The 20,885-nt window shown below is 39.0% G+C and overlaps 1 protein-coding gene and 1 long non-coding RNA gene across 41 annotated transcripts in view; one reads left to right on the top strand and one right to left on the bottom strand.

The window, feature by feature from the left end:
- The window catches only part of ERC1 (ELKS/RAB6-interacting/CAST family member 1), a 511,501-nt gene that overhangs the window by 178,880 nt on the left and 311,736 nt on the right, over window positions 1-20,885 (bottom strand). The window lies entirely within an intron of this gene.
- LOC129049301 (uncharacterized) overlaps window positions 1-20,885 on the top strand; it is a 117,940-nt gene that overhangs the window by 60,937 nt on the left and 36,118 nt on the right. For 7 of the 14 annotated variants that reach the window (XR_008512271.1, XR_010135629.1, XR_010135630.1 and 4 more), the window contains 2 exons: window positions 8,577-8,861; window positions 16,990-17,021. This is a non-coding gene — a long non-coding RNA (uncharacterized LOC129049301). Of the gene's footprint in view, window positions 1-8,576; window positions 8,862-13,197; window positions 13,390-16,989; window positions 17,112-17,178; window positions 17,194-18,050; window positions 18,068-20,885 lie in introns of those variants that run through there. The other 7 variants (XR_008512269.1, XR_008512281.2, XR_008512274.2 and 4 more) reach the window with 5 other exon arrangements.

Here is a 20,885-nt window from a genome sequence, read left to right as displayed (position 1 = left end):
CTGTCTTGCTGCTTTAGTTGTTTTTTTTTTTTTTTTAAAGACACTGTCAAAATCAAGTCAGGGTTAATGGCCTCCTTATCCACATTTAAAAAGAGAAGACTAGATAACAGACATTCCATGACTAAGTTTTCTCTCTCTAAATATAACCTCTCAGGGATTTCATATTACAGAAATAACTTTGGCAAAATGAAAGAAATGTAAAAGAACTTACTATTTACTACACGTATCATATGCTGGCCACGGTGTCACATAATTTCACATACAATTTTGCATTTAATTCTCATAATACTATCAAACAGGCATTTACTAGCTTCATTTACATACATGTGGAAACTGAGGCTCAGAGTAAATTAAATGTTTATGTCCTGTTGTGACCTAAGTCACAGTGTACCCTTAATTTTGGTTCTAACTTGAAAGCTCATTTTCCTCTGCACTCACCATGTTAACATGTATGCCTGCACATGGATATTCTTATACCCTTCCCCTTGTAAACAAATGGTAGCATACTGTTTTCCATCTTCCTTTCTCATTTAACACTATCAACTAGAGGCCGGGCGTGGTGGCTCACGCCTGTAATCCCAGCACTTTGGGAAGCCAAGGCAGGTGGATCACGAGGTCAGGATATCGAGACCATCCTGGTTAACATGGTGAAACCCCGTCTCTACTAAACATACAAAAAATTAACTGGGCGTGGTGGCAGGCACCTGTAGTTCCAGCTACTCGGGAGGCTGAGGCAGGAGAATGACGTGAACCCAGGAGGCAGAGCTTGCAGTGAGCCGAGATTGCACCACTGTACTCCAGCCTGGGCGACAGAGCAAGACTCTTCCAAAAACAAAAAAAAACAACAAAAAACAAAAAAACACTATCAACTAGAATTACAAATACATACTCCCTCTGTTACATTTTGGAATTTATCCTGCAGACATACTTGCATACATGTGAAATGACTTTTGTAATAAGGTTATTCTTATACTTATGAAAATTTTGCATTACAAATTTGTTAAGATTTTGTAGCATCATATGTAATGGCAAACTGTTAGAAGTAACTTAAATGTTCATTAGTGGAGGACTAATTAAATATAATACTATGGAATACTACTCTGCTGGAGAGAAAAGAGTGAGTAATGGTGTAGAAAGATGTCTCAAATATAAAAGTCAGTCAGCAAAAATGGAAAAGATGGATAGTATCTACTACACCTAACAATGTAAGGAAATGCACACTCTCATACACATTTGGGTGAGAGCACACGTGGGGCAGAGCCTTTTATAAGAGTGCTCGAGCAACAGTTTTCAAAATAAAATGTCATTATGTTTTGACTCAGCAATTCCATTATCTATCCTAGAAAAATAGGCTTACATATGTGAAAAGATGCAAGTATAATGATTTTCTTTACAGTATTGTCTGCAATATTACACAACTGGAAATAACTTAAATAACCTTCAACCAAGAAAGGATTAAATAAATAATGCAATATCTATACACTGGAACACAAAGCAGTTGTTAAACAGAATACAGCAGATCTTTATGCTGACATTAAAAAATAACCATGAATATTCTTCCACTGAAATATAAGTTGCAGAACAATATATCTAACATTGTATATATAAAATCAGAAAAACAAAAGGTAAAAATAAGAACCACCCCCACCCCACATACAAACACACACACAAGTATTCTATATGCTATTCCATTTCTATTATAGCTTTAGATACTTTGAAAAGTTATTATAGGTATGGGAAAAAATACAGAATTTAAACATGCCAAGCACATTTTTGTGATGGTCCAAAACAATTACCAAAATTCTGAGGCCTTCATTTTCTAATGAGGAACTCAATTCATGAATTTGTTTCAATAATGATACCAAAATGTAACATATATGAGCCTAAATGGAAAGACAAAATCTGAAATACATCATTACAATAAAGTCTTGCTAATAAAATAATCCAAGTGATATTTTAGTAATAAAATTTATGGGACTGACCAGCTATGCATGGATAATGGTTATTTACTTGAAAGAAAATAATAAATATATCGTACCTAACAGTATCCTGCATATACAGAGAGCTCAGTACATAAATAGGAAAAAGCAATGTAAGAAACAGAAATTGTGTAATATAGAAACTCAAACTGAATCATGTGATAACAGGCACATGCTTTGGGGGTGAGTGAATGAGAATTTTTCTATTTGGTATATGAAGGAAAGCAGAAAGCTAACAAATAGAGGTAAATACTATCCTTAAAGCGAATATAAAAAATACACTCACATATAATAAGGGATGAATTAAAATCAAATTTTATTCTTAAAGTTTCACTCTTAGCAGAACTGGATAGTATCACTGTTGACTTTTAAAGCAATAAAACTGAGACTGACTTGAGATGAAGGGATGAAAAATGAAGAAAATATCACTATAGAACATAAAATAGCAGAAAGAATAAGACAGCTATCATAAAGCAAGCATCAGTTCAGAAGTCAGGAACATGGAATAAATAGGCCAAAGTGCTGGGCTTTGTGAACCTTCCCCCTTTACTGAGGAATGGCGTTTTCTGACACATAATTACTCCCACAGAGGAAATGCTTTTCCATAACCTCTTCTTCAAAATTACAAAGAGCTGAGAATTACACAGTAAATTTTTGGCAGTTAACTTGGAGAGACTGTTGCTTGGAGCTGCTGCACCTAAACACTGAGCTTCTCAGCAAACAGGGCCTGCTGCAGCCCATAAACTAATCTCTGTGGAGGGCCCCACTGAGAGACCCACATGTTCTGCAGCTCAGTGCCAACACCCCTTTCAATACTCCAAAGGTTCACTTGCAACTCTGCATAAATTGCCAGTTTCTCTTGGCTCCAGAGACAGCTTCACCTGCAGGGTTTCACTTTTCTGTTTGACACCTTAATGTTGATTTTCCTATGCACTACAAAAGAGCCCTCTCCAGTGCTTCTCACACAATTACACAATCACTCTATTGTAACTCAGAAGAGGATTAATGATTGAGTTTTATTTGATTATAGTCTTGATTAATCCTGACTTTGTTTAATTTGTGACCTTTGCTGGGATCCCAAGGGCTGGGAATTAGAAAATGCACACTGTACCACTGTACTCTGAACAGTTTGAGCCAATTTATTTCATGCCTCATTAGCCACAAAAGCTATAAAATTTTAGTCCAAAAACAGTTCCACATTTTTTCAGAGTATGGGTACAAAATTTTGTATGAGCTTTTCATTTTGATTTAAATACAGTAAGCCAATAATTAAGTCTACCCTAGTTATACCCATAGGGTTCTAATTCCAACTGGCAGATATCTCAGCAAAATACCAAACCCCAGGCAAGTCATATTATGATGCAGCTGCCCTGACTTCCCAAGGCTCAGATTCAGTTTTTGTGAAGGACAGAAAAAATAAAATCTGCTTTTAAAAAATCCTCCCAAATTACAATATTCCTTGATAAATAAATCTTAAAAAAGATATCACATCATGGAAATTTTAGTTCTAACTTGAAAGCTCATATATACTTATTTACTATTTGAGAATAGCATTTGTAATTTTTTAGTTATTCACTATTTCAGAATTAGATCTTTTAAAACATTTTTATAAGTAATTTACAATATACACATGCTATATAAAATATTTACCTTTTAGAGTTCCCAGAATCAGCAAATTATTTATGAGAAACTACAGAAGAAGCCCTTTTATGTGACACTCAAGTCTGCTGGCTGATTAACTAAAATATTTCTTAAAGAATAAAAAAAGTATATGGAGAAGTGTTTTGCTGCTTTGAAGCTGCTTTGCTGCTTTTTCATGTAGACAAGATCCAAACGATCACCATATAATCTGATGACTTAGGTTCAGTATTGTCTTTTTCACATCCTTTTCAGTTCTGGTTGTGTGAAAGTGGGGCTAGTCAGTATGTAGACATTTGAAATCCAATACCAATTTCAACCTTTAAGGTTTCAAAAAGTCTCCCAATATTCAGTAACCGTTACCTAATTCAACAGCAGCAATTTGTTTTTGGATGTATTTATTTTTTTAAATTATACTTTAAGTTCTGGGATACACGTGCAGAACGTGCAGGTTTGTTACACAGGTATACACATGCCATGGTGGTTTGCTGCACCCATCAACCCATCATCAACATTAGGTATTTCTCCTAATGCTATCCCTCCCTGAGCCCCTGACCCCCCAACAGGCCCGGTGTGTGATGTTCCCCTCCCTGTGTCCATGTGTTCTCACTGTTCAGCTCCCACTTATGAGTGAGAACATGTGGTGTTTGGTTTTCTGTTCCTGTGTTAGTTTGCTGAGAATGATGGTTTCCAGCTTCATCCATGTCCTTGCAAAGGACATGAACTCATCCTTTTTTATGGCTGCATAGTATTCCATGGTGTATATGTTACACATTTTCTTTTTTTTTTCGTTTTTGAGACAGAGTTTCTCTCTTGTTGCCCAGGCTAGAGTGCGATGGCATGACCTCGGCTCACCGCAACCTCTGTCTCCTGGATTCAAGCGATTCTCCTGTCTCAGCCTCCTGAGTAGCTGGGATTACATGTGCCCGCCACTACACCCGGCTAATTTTCGGTATTTTTAGTAGAGATGGGGTTTCACCATGTCGGCCAGGCTGGTCTTGAACTCCTGACCTCAGGTGATCTGCCCGCCTTGGCCTCTCAAAGTGCTGGGATTACAGGCTTGAGCCACCACGCCTGGCCATGTGCCACATTTTCTTTATCCAGTCTATCATTGATGGGCATTTGGTTTGGTTCCAAGTCTTTGCTATTGTGAACAGTGCTGCAATAAACATGCGTGTGCATATGTCTTTATAGTAGAGTGATTTATAATCCTTTGGGCATATACCCAGTAATGGGATGGCTGGGTCAAATGGTATTTCTGGTTTTAGAGCCTTGAGGAATTGCCACACTGTCTTCCACAATGGTTGAACTAGTTTACACTCCCATCAACAGCATAAACGTGTTCCTATTTCTCCAAATCCTCTCCCGCATCAACAACAGCAATTTTTAAATGACTTACCTGCATCCTTTTTCCACAACATTTTGCTTTATTTCACGGAGATATTTTTTCATATGAGTATGTCATTGGTTTCTTATACTAATAAAAATATATAATTAAAATGTCAAGAATAGCTGGAATAAATAACTTTTCAGCAATAATACAACTCAACAGGTTAACAGAGCCATGCCTGGTATATGTGACAGTAATCTAGTAGCTTTTCCAGCATGCTCTGGGCAAAAATTGGCATGAACAGAGAAAAGAAAGTCTCAACCTGGCAAGTAGTTATGAGTTAACTGGAAGGTGGTTTAAAAAGCTTCTCATATATTTAATAGTGTTCACTGCTCAGTTAGCCTAAAAGTGCCCATTAGCTATAAAAAGATGTTTACTGGCCGGGCGCGGTGGCTCAAGCCTGTAATCCCAGCACTTTGGGAGGCTGAGGTGGGCGGATCACGAGGTCAGGAGATCAAGACCATCCTGGCTAACACGGTGAAACCCCGTTTCTATTAAAAATACAAAAAAATTAGCCGGGCTGGTGGCGGGCACCTGTAGTCCCAGCTGCTGGGGAGGCTGAGGCAGGGGAATGGCGTGAACCCAGGAGGCAGAGCTTGCAGTGAGCCGAGGTTGCGCCACTGCACTCCAGCCCGGGCGACAGAGAGACTCTGTCTCAAAAAAAAAAAAAAAGTTTACCATTTCAAACTGTAAATTCACATCATTTCTAGAAATGATATTGCTATCAGTTTCGTAAAGTGATTCACTTCACTGTGTTTCTATGAACTCAATTATCCCATCGGCCCCACTTTGTCTCTTCTTTCCCCTCCCCTCTCTCTTTGGCTTTCTCTCTTTCTAATGTGCCATGCAGAAATAAAACTAGTAAAAAAAAATAAGTCTGAGAATAAATTTGGGAAGAGGCACAATTTCATGTTTTAGAATACTGTAGATCCGCCAACCTCGGCCTCCAAAAGTGTGGATCACCTGAGGTCAGGAGTTTGAGATCAGCCTGGCCAACATGGTGAAAGCCTGTCTCTACTAAAAATACAAAAATTAGCCGGGCGTGGTGGCGGGCGCCTGTAATCCCAGCTACTTAGGAGGCTGAGGCAGGAGAATCGCTTGAACCTGGGAGGTGGAGGTTGCAGTGAGCCAAGATCACACCATTGCACTCCAGCCTGGGTGACAGAACAAGGCTTCATCTCAAAAAAACACAACACAACAAAACAAAACAAAAAAACTGTAGAAAACTTCTGAATATGGGCTGGGTGCAGTGGCTCACTTCTATAACCCCAGCACTTCGGAAGGCTGAGGTGGGTGGATCACCTGAGGTCAGGAGTTCAATGATCAGCCTGGACAACATGGTGAAACCCCACCTGTACTAAAAATACAATTAGCCAAATGTGGTGGTGCACACCTGTAGTCCCAGCTACTTGGCAGGCTGAGGAAGGAGAATCGCCTGAACCCGGGAGGCAGAGGTTGCAGTAAGCAGAGAGAGTGAGACTCTGTCTCAATAAATAAATAAATAAACAAATAAATAAAAAAGAAAGAAAATTTACTGACTAAAATCCAATGAAGACAGAAGCAGAAGTCTTTATGGCATTAGACCATTAGGCAAGTTTCATTTGGAAATACTTCATTGACACAGTTAGAAAACTACTTCTGAAAGTTGGGAGAAGAGTTAGGAAGACTGGTTGTAGTAAAGATAGAGCCCAGAGGTAAAATAGACAAGACCAAAATGGACAGACAGATTGAAACAAAAATAAAGATATGAACAAAGAAATAATTTTTATTTTTAAAAGATTGCCATTATCTTACTAATACAGTGTAAAAGGAAAACATATTAAATGTTCATGGCTTAGATTTTCTAAAAGAAAAAATCTTTGACAGTAAATTACATATTTACTTCTTAGAAAGCTTCACACAAATTACTACAGTAAAGAAAAAAACTGGCTGGAGTTAAAAATACCTTATGTCAATTTACCAGGGTCAATCACTGTGTGCTTGTCAAAAATTTAGGTAGGAAAGTTCCTCAAAGTAGAATTGCAGGGTCAAAAGTTTTTGCACATTTTGTAAAACCTTTGATAAATACACCTAGCTGCCCTGGTTTACTACTTCAGACTATCTTTACACTCAAGTACTTGTTTCTTTATATTCTTATTGCCACTGGGTATTACATCTCTGCTACTATGTTACATTTTTAGAAAGGGACTTTTTATTTAAATTTAATCTTCTTTTGTCATAAGTGAGGCTTGATATTTTCTTATAGTTTTATTGGTCATCTGCGTGTATAGTTTTGTGAATTGCTTGATTATATTCTTTGCCTACTTTTCTATTATGATCAATGTCCTCATTTCACGGATGGACAAACAGAGGCCCAGATAGGGTAAGTATTTTTCTTAAGGCTCTACAGTAAATGAATCACCTCTATGGAGTCAAAATTTAAGGAACCTTCTCATCTTTCTAATACAATAGGAAATACTGATGAAGTAGACAGGATGTGGGTTAGCATGTCAGCAACGAAGACTCACCATACCCTCCAGCCCACTACCACACACAAAAAAGAAAAAACAATTTTACTTTATTTAATTTATTATTATTATGTTTTTAGACAGAGTCTCACTCTGTTGCCCAGGCTGGAGTGTAATGGCGTGATCTGGGCTCACAGCAAACTCCACCTTCCAGGTTCAAGCAATTCTCCTGCCTCAGCCTCCCGAGTAGCTGGGATTATAGGCACCCACCACCATGCCTGGCTGATTTTTGTATTATAGTAGAGACAGGGTTTCACCATGTTGGCCAGGCTGGTCTCGAACTTCTGACCTCAGGGGATCCACCCAGCTTGGCCTCGCAAAGTGTTGGGATTACAGGCATGAGCCACCGTATCAGGGCAAAAAAAAAATTTAGAATATTTAATACTTCCAGAAAAATACTGAAACGTCATGGGATAAATCAAAATGTTTTCGGTCTTCACATGTATTTTTTTCAATTTTTTGTACAATTTGATTTACATATGGGAGGTGATTAGCCTCTTTTCAATGGTTGGTTAGTGCCTCTAAAGGTCTGATTCTAGTCTTGTAAGTCTATCTAGGATAGATAGAATTAAAGCAATATATGGAGTTATAACATATTTCTGAACAGGAAAGTTGAATCTCTGTTTAATATCCATCCACTCCATCATCATCCTTTACTAACGGGATCTGGATTTTGCACTGGATAGTCACTGCCCAACTAAAACGCGATATTCCAGGCTCCTCTGCAGCCTGTTGTGTATAGAGGGTAGGCATGCTACGAAGTTCTGGCCAGTAAGAAGAAGAAATCTAGTGGGTGGGTCTTTGATATGGTGATTGTTGTTTAACCAGTTGGCACGTCCCTGTTCCCCTTGTCTTTCTTCATATTCTGGAATATGTAGGAAAGGCTTCTGTATGCCACCATTTTGCAAGCAGGAGGAAGAAGGTCATATACTAAGGATAGTGGAAAAGAAAGATAGAGCCCAGAACCATTTGGTATCATGGAGCCACTGTAGCAGCCCCAAACTGCCTATTAATAGAATAAACCCTTATTCTATTAATTTTTTTATGGTTTTATTGCAACAGGAGCATCTTTTGGATGTTCATTAAAAATGAACTAAGACAACCCTAAGTGATACTGCTGTAACCTGCCAAAAGTAATGATTGAGAGTTAAGAAGACTGGCTGCCAGGAACAACATGATAAATGTTACAGTGAAAGTGGCTGCAGTAGAAACAGAAGAGGACTTTAAAAGTAGAACTTTTAAAAACAAGCTCAACTCATGAAAGAACTGACCAACTCATAAATATAGTGGATGATTCAAGCCTAAAAATAAATGTAATTTAACAGAAGCAATTATCTTGGAAGTGAGGTAAGAATCAACCAAAGTCAATATATTAAATGCCTATATATAAAAAAAACTGCTTTGGCTGGGTGTGGTGGTTCACGCCTGTAATACCAGCACTTTGGGAGGGCAAAGTGGGCAGATCACTTGAGGTCAGGAGTTTGAGACCAGCCTGACCCACATGGTGAAACCTCGTCTCTACTAAAAATACACAAATTAGCCAGGCATGGCGGCAGGCACCTATAATCCCAACTACTCGGGAGGCTGAGGCATGAGAATCGCTCAAACCCGGGAGGTGGTTGCAGTGAGCCAAGATCCCGCCACTGCATTCCAGCCTGGGTGACAGAGGAAAAAAAAATTGCTTTACCTCTCTGAGAAACAAATAATACAATGTCAAGGAGTCAGAGGTGCCATCAGTGGGTTAGGAGGACACAAGCAAACAGACTGACTCTGGCAACCGATTTTCTTTGAGACCTTTACTGCTTAAAGCTAGAGGTCAAGCTCAAGGTACTGAAGAGACAGTCAGCAGCATTAACTTCAAAACAAAAAGTCAATATGGGGTATGTGATCATACCACTGATTACAGAGATGTCAGGAACTCCACTTCTTCCTGTAGCTGTTGATGAAAAAATAGAAATAGTAGCTACAAGCAGCAGAAAATGTGTTTCTAGGAGAAGAAATTATGCTATTCAACCCCTGCACTGAGATGCAAAAGACAAAATTATGTTCTTGAGGAAAATGGGGATATAGTTTTCAAATAATAAACTATATACTGGGTAGCATAAGAAATAATTAGTTTAATTTTACATAGTGGAAATTCAATCATATAAAGCCAATGGGAAAGTTTTTATATTGCTCAAATTTTATCAAATTTCCTATCATCCAGCTGGTGAAAAGACTTAGTTTTGGCCATGTATCTCCATAGAAAAAAAGACAAAGCATGGCTACTTCAAGTGAAATAGCCAGAAAAATAACTGATAACTCTATGAGTAAAGCAATTGCATCTTTTTGAGGAAACAACAGAATAGCGCTTGCAAAGTTTATGCCAAATGGATCGGTACCATTTCCAAGAATTTCTGGTCTAAAATAAGTTGTTAGTTGCCTGATACACGAGAAAAACTATTACCACTTCACATACATAGAAAAAAAAGACTGTTTCAGATGCTCACAGGAAAAAAGACCCCCATTAATAGGACAACTATGTATTTAGGTTAGAAGTGACAATAAAAATTAGGTTAATAAATTATTTTCCTATAAATAACAAAGATCAAAGGCATATCTCTCTTGCTATCTTAGGCATATAAAATCCTTCTTACTAATCAACTAAGGCTGATCTCATACCTCTAACACTACTGAAGTTTGACAAAAACAAACATTGATTAATTTAATGTTGTATCAACAGAACAGGGGAGAGAAGTCAGTGGTCAATTTTTCTTGCCAAGTAGTTTTGTCTGTTTTACAGCTCTTAGAAATTCTAGGATGCCTAAGCCAGGGCAGAATTCAAACCCTGGTGTATCTGTTTTTAAAGTTCGTGCCAGAAAGGATACCTAACTACTAAAATCATAATCAACACGAACTTGATTATGGACCTCCTGTATCCTTATAAAATGTTCCCTTTGTTAAGGTGATATTCTCATTCTTCACATTTCTGTGCCTATGTTTCCAGTCTCCCTCCCTTGTGAGTTATCATTGGCAGATTTTGAAGAAAGAGGTGAACACACTCAGTTCAGCCCCTTCTGCTCTCTTCTCTTCAGACCTGGCTGCCTACGCAGAAGGTCCATCCTGTTCTACTCTCTGCCATTCAGTAAGAGGCCTGCAGTTATTCAGCTGTGCTGGTGGGCAGATCTGTCTACTTCAGGAGTGATATACTAGTGAAGCTACCTGGGTGCAAATATAAAGTTATGTTCTCTAATCAGCTTTGTCAGTAATGACAACAGGATTTTCATCTCCCTTATTTTGACTCCCTTGTTTACTACTCACCTGGATCCAGATTCAAGAGGATAAATACGGAAAATCTTTGGCAAGGGATACACAACCTATCTGCCCAAGAGCAGAAATTCAGAAAAGCCTTTTGACTGTATGTAGTACCCTTTAGAGCATAGAACTACTGCATCTCTCTAATTTCCCAAATGTTTTAGCCTCTGATTATTCATTGAGATTCTAGTAATAAAGCAGTAATTACTGATCAAGAACTGTTTAAATGGCCAGGCGCGGTGGCTCCTGCCTGTAATACCAGCACTTTGGGAGGCCAAGGCAGGCAGATCACCTGAGGTCAGGAGTTCGAGACTAGCCTGGCCAACACAGTAAAACACCATCTCTACTAAAAATACAAAAAAATTAGCTGGACCTGGTGGCGCGCACCTGTATTCCCAGCTACTTGGGAGGCTGGGGAAGAGGCAGAGGTCGCAGTGAGCCGAGATCGTCCCATTGCACTCCAGCCTGGGAGATTAGAGCAAAACTGTTCCTCAAAAAAAAAAAAAAAAAAAAAAAGAACTGTTTAAAGTGTTTTACATGTATTAACTTCCTTAAAATCCCCTCAACACTAACACGGTGAAACCCCTTCTCTATTAAAAATACAAAAAATTAACCGGGTGTGGTGGTGGGCGCCTGTAGTCCCAGCTACTCAGGAGACTGAGGCAGGAGAATGGCATGAACCCGGGAGGCGGAGCTTGCAGCGAGCCGAGATCGCACCATTGCACTCCAGCCTGGGCGACGGCGCGAGACTCTGTCTCAAAAAAACAAAACAAAACAAAAGAAAACAAATCCCCTCAGCACTAGGTACTATTACAAATTACCATTCTATAGGCGAGGAAACTGAGTAACTGAGAGGTTAAATAACTTGCTTACAGTCACACAGATAGGAAATGGTGAAGGCCATTTTAAAGTCAAGTCAGTCCCTCAGTCTGTGACCTTAACTAGTTTTCGTCAGTTCAGTAGGTCTTAAGGAGACATTAAAAAAAAAAAAAAAAAAGTCAGAGTGCACATAGTGAGAATACTGTTTTGTTAAATACTCATTTCACTATGCGTGTGTCTGTTAGAGCAAGAGTGAGAGATAAAGAAGAGACAAAAAGGGAGAGAGAAGGGGGAAGGTACAGAATACTTTTCTTATCGGGGTCAGAGTAAAAAAATAGGCCATGCTTCTCTCCACAGGTGGGTGAAGAAATTCATAATCATTCTGATAACAACCTAGTATATGATTTACTCACTTCCCCTACAGCCTGACATACTAATAATTATTCCTAAACTAAGATGCCATCAATACTTATTATTAGATAATCTTACTATCTACAATACTACCACAGTTCCCAAATTGTGCACTGCAGCACCCCAGGGAACTCACAGGGGTACTGCAGAGCATCTTAAATTTTGAGAAACACAGTGCTGTCAGACAGTGTGCAAATTACTAGCTTGTGGTATTTCACAGTTCAATACGACATCACGCAAAATTATTGTTCATGATATTCCATCTCTTTGAAATTGAGTTTTTGATGGTTGCTGTGTATCTTAGTCTATTCAAGCCACTGTAACAAAATATCATCAACTAGGTAGCTTATAAACAACAAAAAATTACTTCTCACAGTTCCAGAGGCTGGAAAGTCTAAATCAAAGTGCTGTAAGATTCAGTATCTGGTGACAGTCCACTTTCTGGTTCACAGATGGCATCTACTCACAGCTTTTCTCACATAGTGGAAGGGGCAAATGAGTTCTCTGGGGTCTCTCCTACAAGGACACTAATCCTATTCATAAGAACTCCACCTTCAAGACCTAATCACTCCCCAAGGCTCCACACCTCCTACTATCATCACCTTGGGGGTTAGAATTTCAACATATGAATTCTGGGGGGACATAACCATTCAGACCACAGCACCATGACTAAAAGCACAACACAGTTCTGCACAGAAATTAGTATGGAACAAGAAATGAAGTTGGCAGTGGCCAATCTGATTCCAAGGTTTAAAAAACTGTGCCATGCCCAACAAGCACACATTTGATTAGTAAGTAATAAGGAATTAAAATATTTTCTTTCAATTTATTATTACTAATATGTCTATTATTTTTTGACATGATTACAAACTGTTGGAACATAACAAACTATTAGGAACTGTTAAGTATTTATTTTGGTCTAAAAGTCATGAAAAATTTCGTGATTGTGCTAGAACCAAGTAATGCTGGGAACCTCTGTCCTAACTGCAAAGAAACTGACTTCCTTTAAGAAAGCTGTAAGATAATGTTCACCATCAAGTTTGAAGAATTTTCAAGTATTCTTTCAATTTATGCAGAACAACATAAGCTGCTTTAGTTTTTTATTGAAATGTCCTCATTTTAATATAACTGAATAAAAGCATTTTTTTCTTTATCTCAGGCCTTTATTTGCTGCTAATCTGTTGCAATACTCTGAGATTCAAAGGAAATTTGCCTGTGAAGTAACTGCTACCATTCATGCAAATAATAATAATAACAATAATAACAGCTAAAGAAGAAACAGAACCTCAACTACAAAAACATTACTATTTGGCAGCCACTGATTCTCATCTTACCTCTATCCCTGTCAGAGGTTAGGACACTGCCCTATCTTAAGAGCAACACTGCTATTTTTGAAATAATAAAATAATGTCTTATATGCACAATGACCATTCACACAAATGTGACCTTTGAGGTTTATCTCCTGATGTTTTGAACTATGTTGTCAGTATTCAGATGGGATTTACAATGAATCAAAGCTACTACTGTTCACACTACATTATATCTACAATAGAGTGCAATGAGATACCATAATATTTTCATTTGGTATTTTTTATTAGCCTACAGTTCAGTTCAGTTCAGTTCTAGTCAATGAAATACATAGTACTTTTTAGGTTGAAAGCCTCTATTTATAATACTGCTTTAAGAAGCTTAGATGGAGGAGGAATACCACAGAGGACATTGATCCTCTGACCTAAAAAGCAAGTTAAAAATGCTCAATTTTAAATAAAAAAATCTTGGGTAGCATAAAGGAATCATCAACTTACCTAAACAGTGATTGGTGACTAACTAAAGGGGCGCTCAGGCATTAGTTTAAAGCAAAAACCAAACACAGCTCTGGAACCGTCTTAGGTTTTAAAAGTGAAAACAAGAATATAATTTTTAGCAGGATGCAGAAAGGATGCACCCACAGCTAAAAGTAGTAGGAGGGGAGAAGCAGCGGCAACAAAGAAACTCCTTCAAACCAATGACATCCAAATTAACTGTGCAGAAAAGTCACTTCACTCAAATTCAATATGCAACTTCTATTTAATCCCAACTACTAATAAACAACAAACACCTCACCTAACATGTTTACAGGGCCTGTGGACTCATTATTTATACAATACCACAAAGTGGGCGGCAGGGAGTTGAAAAGAAAGAAAATTCATGCCAACTCCACCCAGGGTCAAATCACCAAGAACTTATTTTACGCAATACTTATTAAACTCAGTTATTCTTCTACTTATTGGTCCAGAATTAAATGACCTGACTAGCTATCTGCAGGAAAAAAACAAAGTTGATTTATCTTTCCCTTTAAGACAATCAATCCAAAGAAACTGACAACAGCTGAGCTTTAGTAAAATAGCTATCTTCTTAGTGATCAAAGAGGTGAGACACAAATGAACACTGGCGTGTCATAAACAGTCTCTAGGGCCTCACTTGCTCCGGAGCCCGTCAGCACTTCCCAGGATGCCAGCTGGGAGGAAGAGGGCATGTGCCCACAGTATCTCCATCTGAAACCTCCCAGCTACAACTATGCCAAAGATCACCTATTGTTTGCCTGTGATGTATCCATAAAAGTTTATATACATAAACTTTGCAATTATTTGGGTACTTTCTAACAGATGAAATTACAATAAAATGAGTAATTAACTCACTGAAACATGTATAGGTGTCTGGTCAAAAAACTTTCTGGGCTGAGTCCTGTCTCAAAAAAAAAACAACAACTTTCTGATTAGGCTTCTTCTACAATTGGAAATTACTGACAGCTTCACACTATATTATTTCATACAATAGGATTTCATCCCTAGCAAGCAGAGCTGCAGCATCTACTTAATAACATAACAATTTCATTCATCTCCGATGTCTTAAATTGAAGCACCAAGGGGTTTAGCTACATGAACTCTGCCAATAAAATAAAACAACAACAAAAAAATCAGACCTAGAAATAAAAAGAAATGTTTTCCAATACAGTTTTACGTAGAGAGATGGAAATACACAAGCACAGTGTGACTGTCTCATCTCCGCAGGAAATTAGCAACGGAACGAGGTTTACTCCTCCAATTTCTACTTCAGTATTAACGGGTTGAGCAATTACCACATGGAACAAGCCCCTTTAATACCACCTAGTCTACTTCCCAGCAGTAAGTTCCACTCCCAGGCCTGTCACGGCTCATTTAAATAGTACAGTATGCTCCCTCTGTAAGTCTCCTCCTAGAGCTTAGAGAATTTCAGATATAATGAGATACGAAGGTGTTTATCATGAGGTAGAATGGAACTCTGATCCAAAGCAACAGGAGCTGGATGTCATGAGCAGGCTGAGAACAGAAGGTTTTTTTTTTCTTTAAAGTATACTGGAAAAATAAACTATTCCAGAAGACACCATAAAGTTTGGGTAAAGGCAGAAGTTTTAAGCAGAAGTAACTCTTACAGAAACTCAGGGAACAAAATAAGATTTCAGAAATAGAGATGAAAAGCAGGAAGTACATCTTTCATCATTCCCTTCTGCTGCCTTTCCACAGAAAACTGTTGTTTAAGAGAGTTGTAATTCATCCCATCCCATAAGCAATGGCAAAAACTTTGCAACAGATATATATCTAAAAAGCAACAATCAAATCCATCTGATGGATTTTGAAGACTTCAGGAAGAAAAAGAATGATTATAAAAATAACAGCTGACAAAAATTAGGAGAGAAGGAGAAAAAAAACCTAACAGACTGAAAATAAATTAGTTTAAATTGGAACTTGTACTTGTGATAAATATTGTGAAGGAACCCAACATGACCCTCCCTTCTTGCTCCAAACTCATAAAAATGGTGCATAAAAAGAAAATAATAATTAGGTATTGAGCTTTAGCCAAACCAGGAGAAGCGCTAATAACAAAGAAAGAATTCAGTTATAGCTGACGAGTTTAAGTGGAAATAACTTATGGGGGTGGGGCGAGGGAGCGGTAGGTGAAAAACTGGGTTATAAGCCTTAGGGAGGAGATCCCAGGATTGGGGCTCAGGAGGAGATGGAACTAACCTTTCTGCATAAAGTTAAAGAAAGTCACAAAGGTTGACTACCCCTGTAAAAATAGAGACCTTTAGAAAAACTTTACTTACTAGCCCAATGAAGCAACAAAGACTCTTAGGCTATGGGTAGGAAAAGAATTACTCATTAGAAATCATTGATGCATGAGAGACACACAGAATCCCAAGCACAGAAATTAACATAAAACCTGGTCCAGAAAAAGTGAGTGTACTAAGTCCCCAGAGAGAGAACCTGGAAGCTGCTCTGAAGGAACAGGACTCCCAAGGAAAGCAGCTCCACAGAAGCACAGCTACCAAAGATTAGAAAACAAGTCCTCGTTTAAGAGTTACAACAAACAGGCCGGGAGTGGTGGCTCACGCCTGTAATCCCAGCACTTTGGGAGGCTGAGGTGGGTGGATCATGAGGTCAGGAGATCAAGACCATCCTGGCCAACACGGTGAAACCCGTCTCTACTAAAAATACAAAACATTAGCCGGGCGTGGTGGCGGGCACCTGTAGTCCCAGCTACTCGGGAGGCTGAGGCAGGAGAATGGCGTGAACCCTGGAAGCGGAGCTTGCAGTGCGCCAAGATCGCACCACTGCACTCCAGCCTGGGCGACACAGCAAGACTCCGTCTCAAAAAAAAAAAAAAAAAGAGTTACAACAAACAGAAGACTTCACATTGTAAAAACTAGAAATAATAGAACTGTGTTAAAGGGCCTTTAAATAAGCATAACAGAGGTTCTCCTAACAGAATGCCAATTATCAGACTCTCCAGATCAACCAATATTCTTTCTCCCTTCCAATAAACTGGCTGATACCCAGGCATATTGAAAGATAGCAACTCAGAGACAACTGAAGACTCTTTTGGCTGCTTAACCAGTTGTGCTAACTGTTTTTCATGTATCTTGCCTTTGCAGAGTGCCTTGAAGACTATCTCTAAACCTCAGAGGTAGGTGCCGATTAGATTAAGCCAAGAACGATAATCACTTTCCCTCCTCACTGACTTGGCACGGGACTCTGTCTAGCCTAACAGATGTTGAGTAAAAGTCTACTGCTGGGGGAGGCTGGATATCAGCACTTCTGAGAAACATTTTCAAATATCTAAGGAAGAGACCTAGGAACACTCAAAAGGATGGCATCACTTGACACCAGCCTGAGGACGAAAATCAACAGATAGTTCAATGCCAGTACATCTGGTCAGTGGATAGTTTTTAAAATCTTGACTGTAGTTGTATTTACACCTCCTGTGCTTTCCTTTTATAGACTATGTTTTTTCACCACAATACAATAATATTGTGAACTCCAGAACAAATACCTCTCTCCCAACTCCCAATTTTATAAAATGAAACCACCACACCCTAAATAGGTTAAAAAGAAACACTCAGAAATCCAGAGACTTCATCATACATGAGAAAAAAAAATCTAGATATATATCAAACCTTGGATATAGCTAATGGAATTATTTATTTATTTATTTATTTATTTATTTATTTATTTATTTATTTAGATGGAGTTTTGCTCTTGTTGCCCAGGCTGGAGTGCAATGGCGCGATCTTGGCTCACCATAACCTCTGCCCCCGGGTTCAAGCGATTCTCCTGCCTCAGCCTCTTGAGTAGCTGGGATTACAGGCATGCGCCATCACACCCAGCTAATTTTGTATTTTTAGTAGAGACAAGGTTTCTCCATGTTGGTCAGGCTGGTCTCGAACTCCTGACCTCAGGTGATCCCCCACCTTGGCCTCCCGAAGTGCTGGGATTACAGACGTGAGCCACCACGCGTGGCCAATAGAATTCTTTTTTTTTTTTTTTTTGAGATGGAGTCTTGCTCTGTCACACAGGCTGGAGTGCAGTGGCGCGATCTCAGCTCACTGCAAGCTCTGCCTCCCGGGTTCATGCCATTCCCGTGCCTCAGCCTCCCCAGCAGCTGGGACTACAGGTGCACGCCACCACGTCCGGCTAATTTTTTTTGTATTTTTAGTAGAGACGGGGTTTCACCGTGTTAGCCAAGATGGTCTCGATCTCCTGACCTCGTGATCCGCCTGCCTCGGCCTCCCAAAGTACTGGGATTACAGGCGTGAGCCACCGCACCCAGCCAGTAAAGCAGCATCAAGATTGAGAGGATTGACTCCAATTTTGAAAGAAGTTCTACTGTGGGTAAAATGCTTATCAAACAGCATCCCATGCTTCAGAAAAATCTTTTGTGAAAGGAAGGGTCGGTCCATTGATGTGGCAACTTTATTACCGTCTTATTTTAAGAAATTGCTACAGCTACCTGAACCTTCAGCAACCACCACTCTGATCAGTCAGCAGCCATCAAGATAGAGGCAGGACCCTCCGCCAGCAAAAAGATCATGACTCCCTGAAGGCTCAAGATGATCATCAGAGTTTTTTTTAAATAAAGCATTTTTTTTTTTTTTTTGTATTTTTAGTAAAGACGGGGTTTCACCATATTGGCCAGGTTAGTCTCGAACTCCTGAACTTGTGATCCACCTGCCTCGGCCTCCCAAAGTGCTGGGATTACAGGCATGAGCCACCGCGCCCAGCCTAAATAAAGCATTTTTAAAGTATGCACATTTTTTAAGACACAATGCTATTGCACACTTAACAGACTATAGCATAGTGTACATATAACTTTTTCTTTTCGAGACAAGATCTCACTTTATCACCCAGGCTGGAGTGCAGTGACGTGATTACAGCTCACTGCAGCCTTGACTTTCTGGGCTCAAGCAATCCTCCCGCCTCAGCCTCCCGAGTGGCTGGGACCATGGTGTGTGCCACCACGCCCCGCTATTTATTTTCTTTTTTTGTAGAGACAGGGTCTCTCTATGTTGCCCAGGCTGGTCCTGAACTCCTGGGCTCAAGCAATCCACCTTCCATGGCCCCAAAGTGCTGGGATTACAGGTGTGACCCATCGCACCCTGCTTACATATAACCTTTCTAAGCACCGGGAAACCAATACATTTGCGTGACTCACCTTATTACAATATGCACTTTATTTCAGTAGTCTGGAACAAAACTTGCGGTATCCCCAAACTATGCCTAAAATGCCCTAAACAACCATGTTTATGAATACACACGTTTTAGAATTCTTTTGAATTTTATTCTTTCTCTCTCCTTCTTTTCTTGCATTACTAGGATCTCCAATATAGTACTGAATAGGGGGATATAGACATCCTTATCTCTTTTGCAATCTCAGGGTTCAGCTTACATCATTAGGTATGATGTCGGCTGTAAATTTTTCATGATGCTCTTTATTGAGCTGAATTACCTTCTATCTCTAGTCAGCTAAGATATTTTATCATAAATGGATGTTGCCTTTTATTAAAAGCCTTTTCTGAAGGTTCTCAGGTGACTAAATGATTTTTTTCTGTATTTTGCTCAGGTAGTGAGTTTAATTAATTCATTTTTGAATACTGAACAAATCTTACATTCTAGAAATAAGGCCAACTGGTTGTGATATATTAGCTTTCTTATTTATCTTGAATTCAAATTGCTAAGGTTTTGTTAGGGACTTTTATGTCAACGTTCATGAGTGACACTGACGTGTAATTTATTCTTTTGTAATGTGTTTGTCAAGTTTAGGCAGGAGGGTCACAATTTTAAGCTGACTTAGTAAGTATTTCTATAATACCTTCTTTATTTTGTGAATGAGTTTCTCTAAGACTGGTATTACATCTTGCTTACACATTTGGTAGAATTCAACAGTAAAGCCATCTGGGCCTGGAGTTTTCCTTGTAGGAATGTTTTTGATTATAAATTCAATTTCTTTTTCTTTTTTTTTTCTTAGTTTTTAAGTTCAGGGGCACATGTGAAGGTTTGTTATAGAGGTAAATTTGTATCACGAAGGCTTGTTGTACAGACTATTTCATCACTCAGGTTTTAGTCACTTTTCGTGATCCTCTCCCTTCTCCCACCCTCCACCCTCCAATAGACCCCAGAGTCTGTTGTTCTATATGTCCATGTGTTGCCATCATTTAGCGCCCCTTGTGAGAACATGTGGTATTTGGTTTTCTGTTTCTGCGTTAGTTTGCTAAGGATAATGACCTCTAGCTCCATCCGTGTTCCTATAAAAGACATGATCTTGTTCGTTTTTATGGCTGCACAATATTCCATGGTGTACAGGAACTACATTTTCTTTATCCAGTCCACCACTGATGAGCACTGAGGTTGATTCCATGTCTTTGTTATTGAGAACAGTGCTGCGATGAACGTATGTGTATATGTGTCTTGTTTTATTTCAAATAGCTTTTGGGGTGTGTTTTCTTGTTACAAGAATGAGTTATATAGTGGTGAACTCTAAGATTTTAGTGCACCCATCAACTGAGTACTATATATACATGGTACCTAATAATTAGTTTTTTATCCGTATCTTCCCTCCCTCACCCCCTCGGAGCCTCTAAAGTCGATTATATCACTCTGTATGCCTTTACATACTCATAGCTTAGCTCCCACTTAAAAGTGAGAATATAAGCCTTTTGGTTTTTAACTCCTGTGTTACTTCACTTAGAATAATGGCCTCCAGCTCCATCCAAGTTGCTGCAAAAAACATCATTTCATTACTTTTAACAGCTGAGTAGTATTTCATGATGTATATATGATAGAACGATTGATATTCCTTTGGGTATATACCTAGTGATGGGATTGCTGGATCAAACTGTATTTGTTTTTAGGTCTTTGAGGAATCACCACATCGTCTTCCACAATGGTTGAACTAATTTATACTCCCACCAATAGTGTTTAAGAGTTCCTTTTTCTCTGCAACCTCACCTGTCGTCTAGTCTGACGTCGTCACTGCAGTCCTGTCGTCTAGTCT

Source organism: Pongo abelii, chromosome 10, assembly GCF_028885655.2.
Source record: "Pongo abelii isolate AG06213 chromosome 10, NHGRI_mPonAbe1-v2.0_pri, whole genome shotgun sequence".
Classification (NCBI taxonomy): Eukaryota; Metazoa; Chordata; class Mammalia; order Primates; family Hominidae; genus Pongo; species Pongo abelii.
The sequence above is the reverse complement of the archived record's forward strand: the minus strand, read 5'-3'. Positions and strand labels throughout refer to the sequence as shown.